The sequence below is a fragment of the Dipodomys merriami genome, unplaced genomic scaffold (assembly GCF_024711535.1).
Source record: "Dipodomys merriami isolate MVZ:Mamm:240054 unplaced genomic scaffold, mDipMer1.0.p SCAF_289, whole genome shotgun sequence".
Classification (NCBI taxonomy): domain Eukaryota; kingdom Metazoa; phylum Chordata; class Mammalia; order Rodentia; family Heteromyidae; genus Dipodomys; species Dipodomys merriami.
In genome coordinates this window covers 563,091-573,706 of record NW_027204370.1, presented here as the reverse complement: position 1 = coordinate 573,706, position 10,616 = coordinate 563,091, and the positions used below count along the sequence as shown (strand labels likewise).

Here is a 10,616-nt window from a genome sequence, read left to right as displayed (position 1 = left end):
AATGAAATGAACTCATTATCTAAATTACAAAATGGTGACCCGTATGTCCACTACATTAACAATAACAATTTTTTAAAGTCCAGGTTGATGATTCTCTCCTCCAGTTTTAGTTAGAGGACCTTGAGACTCAGGCCCACCTATAGAGTTTTCGAAGGTCAATTGATATGATAATTAATATAGAGCCAAAATCTCTTAACAAATGTTATACAAAGTATTTCATTCGTAGTACTTCTTTCTGTTTGAATGGAGATTCTATATGTTATTGGCAGAGCTATGTTTTTTACTTTTTGTTTTCAGTATTTGTCAACTGTTGAAATCCTTCTTGAAGCTTTGGGACAGAGGTCTGCTATATCTTGGCACCCTGCCCCTAACTAAAATAGTAATCAACCTTTGAAATTAATTTACTTGTGTATGAGTTTGTTTTATTTCTTTATTCATTTATATATTTATTTGTTTATTTATTTATTTTTGTCGCTGGTGGTGAAATCTGGGCCTGGTCGCTGCCCTCAGCTCTTCAGCTCAAGGCTAGTGCTCTACCACTCGAGCCACAGCACCACTTCTGCCTTTTTCTGCTTACGTGGTGAGGAGGAATCAAACCCAGGGCCTCATGCATGCAAGGTAATCTGTGTACCACTAATCTACCTTCTCAGCACCTATGAGGGGTATTTTTGTGCACGGGTCTATCAAGGAAATCTATTCAGAAATGTATTCATTTGCCACTACACATTAATTATGAATTATCTGATAGTTAAAGGATAAATTGTTATCATTTTTACTAGGAATTGTTTGTCTTCCCATGCTAAACACATGGAGGAGGGTATTTTAAACTAAAACTACAAAAGAAATTTAAGATCTTTGTGCTAACAAATGTGTCCAGTTATTACATTAAAAAGAAAATTCAAACTTCATGAATACAGAGCTCAAACTTCTTATACTACTTATTTCAAAATGCAAATTAAAGGGAAAATCAGACAGGGGATAAAATTTATATTGTATGTTAATTTTTAAAGAGGAAAATAAGATCCTAGATGGCAGATTAAAGGCAAAGCAATATCAGAGCCCTATCTGCTCAATAAGAAATAAGAAGCTTATTTGAACAAAAAAACTGCAAAGTGCACATCAGGCAAAGGCAAGCAGTCAGAGCTTACCACCAACACAGAAATACCATATCTCTCAGAAAAAGGAAACAAGTTCAGACCAGTGCTCATCCTTATCCCTGATTTCAATAATACATATACACCCCCTACACACACACACACACACACACACACACACACACACACACAATGAATGTATGCAACAGCTCAACCTACTCACATCCACTCAACATGAATCAAAGATCTTCCTGTAATATTTGAAACTTTAAGTTTCAAGTCATGTAAATAATTGATAATAGATGCATAAGTAATTATTTTCTGAATAGCGCTCTACTGTGAAAGTGAGAATTCATGATGATTATAACTACTTTAAACATCTCTGAATCTCAAAAAAATTAAACAACACACAATCCGGGACTGCATTTCTACCAGCTATTCTGCAAAGGCTTAATAAGAAGATACTTATGAGATTTTGTGTACCAAAAATTAAATACTAAATTCAATTAATACCTGAGTAAGTGAAGAGAAAGATGATCAGAGAGACCTATGCTGCCTCCAGTTCTCAACCAGCTGTACACTGTGTCATCTTTGCTGCTGCTGGACCTTAGTTGTCTTCTCCAGTGCAGTGGCCACACTGGGGTTGGATTGGGCGTGGTAGGGAGATGAGTTTGGCCACATGGGAGGCCACACTGGGGTTGAGGTTTGGGGCAGTGTGGAGGGGAGAGGAGGCCTTGGCAGAAGCTGGTGAAGCAAGGAAAGAGGCAGGAAGCCGGAGGCTCAGGAAGCAGCATGCCCAAAGGCTGCCTGGTTCTGGAGAGTGTCTGTGAGATGGGGTTGTTGGGGCGGATCCCATGGGGCCTGGTGGCCTGGTGAGAAGAGGAAGGAATCTCAAGTACTGCAAAGGAGGACAATGAAAATTAAGATCACAGTGGCTGAACAATTTCAACAACAAAGGTGAGGACATGGAGGTAAACTCTGGGGATGAGAGGACGGCAGCACTGGGCCAGTGGAGTTCAATCCTTTCTGGACATACCTGGAAGTGTGTGAGGACTGGCTCCACCACAGCTTTGGCCTCACTCGACTTGAACGGGCACCCGGAATGGTCACCTCAGCCTCAGCCTGCCCCAGAGAGCCAGACTGGCATAGATGCTGAAGACCAAGCAGTGGCTGGGAAGCTATGCGCAACAGGGTGGAGGAAGCATGGCTGGTGGGTGCAGCTCCAGCCCAGCCAGGTCCAGGGCCAACGGGGAAGTTCAGACTGTAGATCTAGAGCAGGCAGTGTGCCCCAGACCAGTGGGACTTCCAGGGACTTGCGTGGAGGCCAACACGTGCATGCTGGGAACTTCATAAGCATGGCCCAGGCGTCTCCACGGAAAGGTGCATTCACTCCTGTGCCTCTCCTGTCTTCTGGACTCTCGCTGTCCTCCTGCTTCCTGCTGAAGTACTAGGCCATAGACCGCCCCCAAAGGCCAGCAGAGAGCCCTTGCCAATGTAAATGCAGGGGGTCTTTTATTACAGCTAGAGCTGGACTCACAAATCTTCCCTGACACAGCAGGTCAATAATTGTCAGTCCCAATCTCTTGGTCAGCAAGGTTTTTTTTATTTTGTATGAAGCAGGTGGAAGGATCATTACAACACTGATTTTGTGATAGGCCGGTGGTTCGTAGTAAATCTAGTCTTAAATTTATTGGTTGGGGAATGATCATTTCCAGTAAGGGCAGGGACTTTCTAGCTTAGCAGTTACAGGATAGGTTAAATCATACATAGCAAGCATATTATAAGTTGGGGTAGGTGGGGCCAATCACAGGAATGCTGAGGGCACTATTCCTGGATTATTTCCCGACCTAAATTGCTTCCTGATAGAGTTGGGAGATAATCGGTCAGGGCAGTCTGAGATTCCTGGACAGATCAGGGCTGTCTGGTTTCTTAGTTATTTTTACTGTTACATTTTCTTAGAACATGAACTGACACTCTTTTTCCAGTAGCAGATAACAGATATTTTCCTTAGAGTTTCTGAAATCACTGCCAACCTATTTGTCCTCTCACTGACACATCCAACTACAGGAGTCAACTTCTCCACGCCGATGACAGGCCATCTCGGAGATATTCACAGGGCTATGTTTCCTCCTCTATCTCAGGCCTTTCTTCTGAAAGAACATCCTTACTAAAAACTTTTTAGTTGTTTCTAGTGAGGAAGAAAAGTAAGGCCTAGTTGCAGCCATGGAACCAAGAATTGAGGGCCATGGCTAGAGCAAAATGCCCTGAGAAAAGATGGATTCATTTTTGTCAAAGACACAAGTCTCTATAGGAACTCTCATTCTAACTGATTTTCTTCCTAGTAATATATTCACAGAATATGTAGACTATGTAATGAATAAACAATGACATATGCATAATATTTGCGAATATGGAGGGAATTAAGAAAAAACTGCAATGGCCAGAAGTAACTGGTTCTTTGAAAGAGAGCTGGTAGGTTCTTTGTTTGGTCTCTACGCCTTTTAGCACGGTATTTTGTATTGCATTCAAACATATGAAGTTCTTAAAATGTAAAATCAGGACAAATAGTTAAAAATAAGGAAATTTTCCTAATAAAGTATACAAACTGCATCTTTAAATTCAGAGGTACTTAACTTGAAATTTTTCTCACGTTAAATTGCCTTTTGTTCCACCGAAGAGTTGATATTCGAAAATTCCTAAAGAGAATTATTTTTTTTCTTTTCTTCCTTTTTAAGGAACCATAGTAAGGTCCACCTGTTTCTGCTGTGAGCTCTTTCTTCCACTTACTGCCCAGTTGCTGTCAATACTCATCCCCATACGAGACAAGCAGCTCACATCCTGCCTTGATGACATGACAGGTTTGGTAGAAGATCTACCTCTGATACTGAAAGGCCCTCGGATTCTGATTCTCAGCACACCTGCCACAGTTCATATACCTAAAGTTGAAGCAGGCACAGGAAGGAAACATAAGAGGGTAAGTTTCTGCTCCCTTTGGATCTACTCCTAATACTCATCCACTCTAGAACTCTAAGTGCACTGTTTTCAAAGCTCAGTTCCAGACTTCTCTTAATCCTTATTTGTCACAAATAGATTGATTTCCAGATTCTCTAAATTGAGTTAAAGTTTATGTCATAGATTTTGGTGGGGACATGCATTCTGTTTCTAGATTAGCACACATAATTTGACATTTGGCCCAAGTAATTTTCCTTAGATTGGACTCACTCATGCACCTGTCTCCACTATGTTCCCATAGAAATTCAGAGAATCATTTGTCTTATAAAGACAATAGAGGGAAATTTGTTTATTCATGATGTTGTTTCCTGATACGACAATGGTTCCCCATGGCACAGGGCTGCAGGACATACCATAGAACCACTGCTTTCTGAACCTCACCACTGCTCCAACTCTGCTTCTACGTGTTTGAGTATACCCTAATAGACTAAAGTTCTTCCTTGTAGGTTGTTAGGGCACTATGTACTTTGCAAAAACTATGAAGAAAAATTATAGTTAAATACTCCTACAATGAAATTGTCCTTTCTATCTCCACATGTGTTTCGCAATTACTCAGGGAATATGATTTATTCAACTACTGAGGATAATTCTTTGACTCGTATACAGTATGTGCTTTACAGATGCAGGATCTATGAATGAAGTTAGGCGCTTTGGTTTTTCTTCTGATGTCTTAATTTTGTCTCTCATGGAAATTTTTATTTTGATACAGTACACATATTTATATGCATACATACATACATACATACATACATACATACATACATACATACATACCAGAGCTAATGATTGAACTCAGTAACTAAACTTACCTCTTGCAATACAAGCAGTCTACCACTTGAACCACTAGCCCTTTTTGTGTTGTTTATTTTTGAGGTATTTTTTGTCTGTCAAGGGGCATAAACTCTGTGCCTGAATGTTGTCCTTCAGCTCTTCAACTCAAGGCAAGCGCTCTACCACTTGAGCCACAGCGCCGCTTTTGATTTTCTGCTGGTTAATTGGAGATAAGAGTTTCACAGCCTTTCTTCCATGGGCTGGATTTGAACCATGATACTCATATCCGAGCTTTCTGAGTAGCTACTTACAGGTTTGAGCCACCAGTGCACAGTTTGTTTTTGAGGTATTATTTACCCTGCTGTCCTGGGTTGCCATCCTGCTTGTGCTTGCCTGGGTTGCTGGAGATACTTCACTTTATCCAGCCATTGTACTTCCACAGTAGCTGGGATAACAAATGTGCACCAACGTGCTCAGCCATTGTTAGTAATCGGGGTCTTATAATCTTTTATGCTAGGAATGGCATCAGACTGAGATCTCATCATCTCTATCTCAAAAGTCCAAATTAAAGGTTGAGCTATGGAACCCAGCTATACTATTTATATTTTTATTTCTTGTCCATCAAATATTCATAATTTTGAAAGCACCAAGTACAGCAAAAGAAAAATGGAGATATGGGAATCCATATGTGTGATAATCAGGGTGCAAGTATTCTGAGGATAATATCCTCTTAGGAACCATGAAAATGACTGCTGGACTCACTCCAGTTGGCCTGGGATTTATTTTTTGCTTCTACACATAGAAGTTACTCCTTTTTGTGATCTGAGTTTCAGAAAGACAAGCTAAAGGCTTTTGGGTAATAATCGGCAAAATCACATTACTTGATTCCAGTGATGCTCTTTGAGCCTGCATGGACTCAGTAGTTTTGAACACATAAGATGCCGTCTACACATCTGAGGGGATTTGTCATAGTCCTAACAGAGGCTCCTTAAGCAAGGATGCACTTTGCCTCTAACACACTCTGTTTATATGCGCTATACTTTGATCCTAAATCAGCATGTCCATGTTTATGCAGATTCCACAAACACATACAATTATTTTGTCCATGTCCTAGCAATGCTTCATTGGAGGCACAGGGGGACACATGGAGTTAGAGAAAGGGGGGAAAGGGAGGGCATTTCTTACCATCTAGGAGTACCTATTGTCTGCATCTTCATCTTCTATGATCAAGCCCTCATAGGGGCTGAAGTGCAAACCCAATGGCAGATCAGATTCCTCATTCCATACTCTAAGCCTAGCCTCAGGGTACTGTACAGACGAATTCTCAGCCCAGTGGGCAGACTGAGGACTGAATGGTCATAATGCCCCTTGTCCACCACATTGTCTCTTACAAATATAGGTGGCCCATGAACAGTGTAGCTGGTGATGAAGAAGTTCTGACACTGCTCACAATCTGAGGCAAGAGAAGCAAAAATTAGTCCTGAAATATGTACATTCCCAGATTTAACAATCATGAGAAAGAGCACAGAATGCATATCATTGTCGCTTAGTTCTTCATGTGAAGTTACTAGAGTAAACCAGTAATTGGGGGCCAAATGACCTGATGAATTATTATAAAAGCACATTTGCCTTCTGTTTGAACAAGCACAGAGGGTTACTTACACAGGTAATCATCATCCTGGGGTTTACGGATATCTTCATAAGCATAACTCTTTCTTTCCTGTAGGATGTACATGCTCATTTTTACCTCCTTTTTCCTACGTCCAAGTTGAAAAACAATGGTTATTTAAGTTGGGGATCAACAATCTTTGTCCCTATTTCTTCAGAAAAGTAAAATCTCTTACTACCAAATTATCATCTATTCTTCTCACATACTCTGGTCCCCCATTAACCTTTGACTCAGAGATACAAAGACTTCATTTGAACACTAACTACAGGTTTCTAATTCAATTTTAAGTTTTGGCCATTCCCATTTTCAGGTTTAATTTCGACTTCATTAAATTTCTTATAAAGTGGTATTTGATGAATTTATTCATTCAGAATATTTGTTGAGGGTATGTTAAGTATTGAGCAAAGACGAGGACATACAGGATTGAAAATGTGTGGTCACAGATTTATCAGACACTTTGCGTTTATCTGTTATTTTACCTTTTACTTATCATTTTCAGACAACATGCAGGCTGTACACATTTTTCTTGTCAGTCCTGGGGCTTGAACTCAGGGCCTGGCACTGTCCCTGTGCTTCTTTTGCTCAAGGCTAGCACTCAACAACTTGAGCCACATTGCCACCTCTGGCCTTTTCTGTTCATGTGGTTCTAAGGAATAGAACCAAAGGCTTCATTCATACAAGACACATAATCTACAACTAAGCCACGTTCCCAGTGCAGTCTGTGCATCTTTATCTATGTTCTTTAGATTAACATTCAGAAGTTCAGGGAGAATGTAAAATGTGTCATGGCCTAAGTGCCTCTAGGTGGATAATAACCCAAGTGTGTAACTCCATTGTGAAATTCTTATGTGCTGCTCATTGGAAACCTAATTACTAGTTCCACAGCTTACTTCAGCCTGTTTGAACTTTCCAAAGTCCATCTCACATAATCAGATTACCCTCAGCAACCTTGCTAGAATTACCAAAATTAGTAAATTTCCCAAATTATTTTCTCTTACCCAATTTTTGTTTGCAGTATTGTCCTTGTGTATTTGCTTCTCCAAGAGGGAACACTGGTTTCTGGGCCTCTTCTAATCCACTTGACTTTGAGAAATTTATAATTCCTGAGAACTTCTTCAAACTAGGTTCCTTACCTAAGGTTGTCTTGGGCATTCCCTTCAATGAAAGTCACATATAGAATTGGAATGTATTTCCTAAGCCTTCCATCTCCTATCAGTTTTCTCTCAAATCCATATAAGTTAGACTGAGGGAGGGAGAGCACTTGAGAATACAAACCAAAAAGCAAACAAGGTCTGTGAATGAAGGAAATGAAGCTTGGAAGAAGACATGACTAGTGGTGACATTTAATGAAAGAGAACACGGGGAAAGTGGAGAATTACAAAACTTGGTTGGAAAAAGGTATGACAGAGCAGTGAGAATAGGAAGAAATTATTGGCAGAAATCTATATGGACAATTAAGTACATTCAAATTGCAACTAGTTATAACAGATGACTTTGAAATTAGTTTGACTTTTTTCTATGCAATTTTGCCTGAAAAAGTATGTACCATATAATAATTGTATAAATTGGTATACATGTCTGTTTTTGAGATGATAAGGTAAAAAAAAAATGTGATACGGTAAAAAAAGAAAATGTTCATCAGGCAGACTCTAGTGACTCGTGATTGTAATCCTAGTTATTCAGTAGGCTGAGAGCTGAGGAGTAAGCTTGGCAGCCAGCCCAAGGAGTAGTAAGACTCATATCCACTTAACCATCATAAAAGCCAGGAGTGGTATTGTGGTTCAAGTTGTTGAGTGCTAGCCTTGCTAGCACAAAAGGAAGGATCTGGAACAATGATTAGTCCTGATTGTAAGTCTCAGGCCCAGCACCAAAAAATTTAACATTGAATCTTGTGAATTCTTAAAATAAAGCATCAATGGGACTAAACATTTCTTTCTGCTTTTCTTTTTTCCAGTCCACGGCCTGGGCCCTTTCCCTGAGCATCTTTGGCTTGAGGCTAGCACTTTACCGCTTGAGCCACAGCACCATTTTCAGCTTGCTTTTCCTGTTTATGTGGTACTAAGGAATCAAACTAAGGGCTTCATGCATGCTAGGCAAGCACTCAACCATTAAGCTACATTCCAAGCCCCTAATTATTTGTTTTTGAGCCCTGATATAAATTCACTTTCTGTGACATCCCTAGTTGAAATAAATTAGTTGAAATTGAATTTGAAGACATTAACTTCAGTATTTCTCGAGCCTGTTACTTTTACTTAAATTTCAAAACTGATTAATTATTATATATATTGATTTTAACTTGTTTATCCTGAAAATATTGAGGGGGGTTCAGTTGAGACTTCAGACCTCTGAAGAACGATCAGTTATTGTCCAACCACTCAAAAGACTCACATGTAAAGGCTACAGCTAAACAAACAACTATGGAAAGTTCCAGAATCAGCTAACTAAAGCTCAGAAGAAGGGACCAATCCTCCTCTTCCTCACAGAATTGACATTTGAAATTAGCCTCAGAAGGACATGTGTCTATGTAAAATATTATGTCACTTTTTTTAGTTGTCAGTAAACTTTTCTTAAAACTTACAAATAGTGTAGATTTATTGTTGCATCTACCAATTTGTTATAACAAAATGAAAAGTGGTTGGAACAGAGATTGGAACAATCATTCAGTGAATGGTGTGAAGATGTGAATGGCTAAGATAGCTAAGACTTTATAATGCTGTGTAAGTATTTATGAATTTGTAAGTGCCTTTAGAGAAAATGTATTGGTAGACTTCACCACCACTAAGTGTGATCTCAGACACAATACATTTTTAGATTTCGGTTTTCTCATCGCGTAAGTGATTATAGTTTACTATTTGCCTCATTATGTTGTTGTAATATTGAAATCTATTTGTTCATGGAACATTTAAAATAAAGTCTAAAATATTGTGAAAATAAAATAAGTGGTAGTGATTATTGTGGATATGAATTGAATCTTAGAATAAATATGATAAGAACAGAAGAGATCAGGAAAAAGAAGCAGATGTTCCTAGGGCTTCTTCTCTTACTTGGAACCATGAAGAAAGTTTACTCATCAATAGAATTTGGGAGACATTTATCTTCTGACGCTTACTCTGTTCAGTTCTGAAGGTCACCCAAGAAGGTTTGACTAAAAGTGATGAGAAATCTGGATTTTGGTTACAAAATATCTGCAAACTGTGGATTCTAATTTTTGACAGCAAATCTCAGCCAGAGAGAAAAGACTATATTTTAGGAAAATGTTTTCTGAATTATCATTAAGGCTTGTCCCTATATTTCTTTTCTTCAATTTCTTCAAACCTAGACAAAACCCATCTTTGCTTCACTCTGTGTTCATAAGCTATCTGTTATAATTTAATTGGTTTTTGATGACAAGAAACACTAAGCAAATTAGGAACAGGAGGGAAAGATTATTTAGTTAAATAGCATACATCATGGTCAACTTAGTTTCATTTTAGTGATGAAGGATTGTTTAACACACATAAATCTTTAAATGCAATGCAACACATAAGCTGATCAAGGACAAAAATCACACACTCATTTCTCTGGATGCAAAAAAAGCCTTTGACAAAAGTAAACATTCTTCTTTTTTTTTTTTTTTGGCCAGTTGTGGGGCTTGACCTCTGGGCCTGGGTGCTATCCCTCAGCTCTTCAGCTCAATGCAAGCATTCAATCATTGAGGCACAGCACTACTTCCAGTTTTCTGGTCGTTTATTGGAGAAAAGTGCTTCACAGACTTTCCTGCCCAGCCTGGCTTTGAACTCTGATCCTCAGAGCTCAGCCTACTGAGAAGTCAAGATTACAGGTGTTATGCTAAGTTAAAGTCACCATTCTTTTATCATAAAACCCTTGAAGAAACTAGTGATACTGGGTATATATCTCGATAGGATTACGGGTATATGTGAAAAATTAAATCATTTCTGTTAATAGCAGGAATGACACAAATGTCTATTTTTTCACTCTTTTCCCGTATTGAATGCAATCAAGCCACAGAAATAAGCATAGAGAAAGAAATAAATAGGTCAAAAGGGAAGAAACCATTTAAATTATGCTTG

At 39.0% G+C, this 10,616-nt stretch overlaps 1 pseudogene; it reads right to left on the bottom strand.

The window, feature by feature from the left end:
* Window positions 1–3,723: 3,723 nt before the first annotated feature.
* Window positions 3,724–6,612, bottom strand: LOC138838705 (histone-lysine N-methyltransferase PRDM7-like; annotated as a pseudogene).
* Window positions 6,613–10,616: the final 4,004 nt, after the last annotated feature.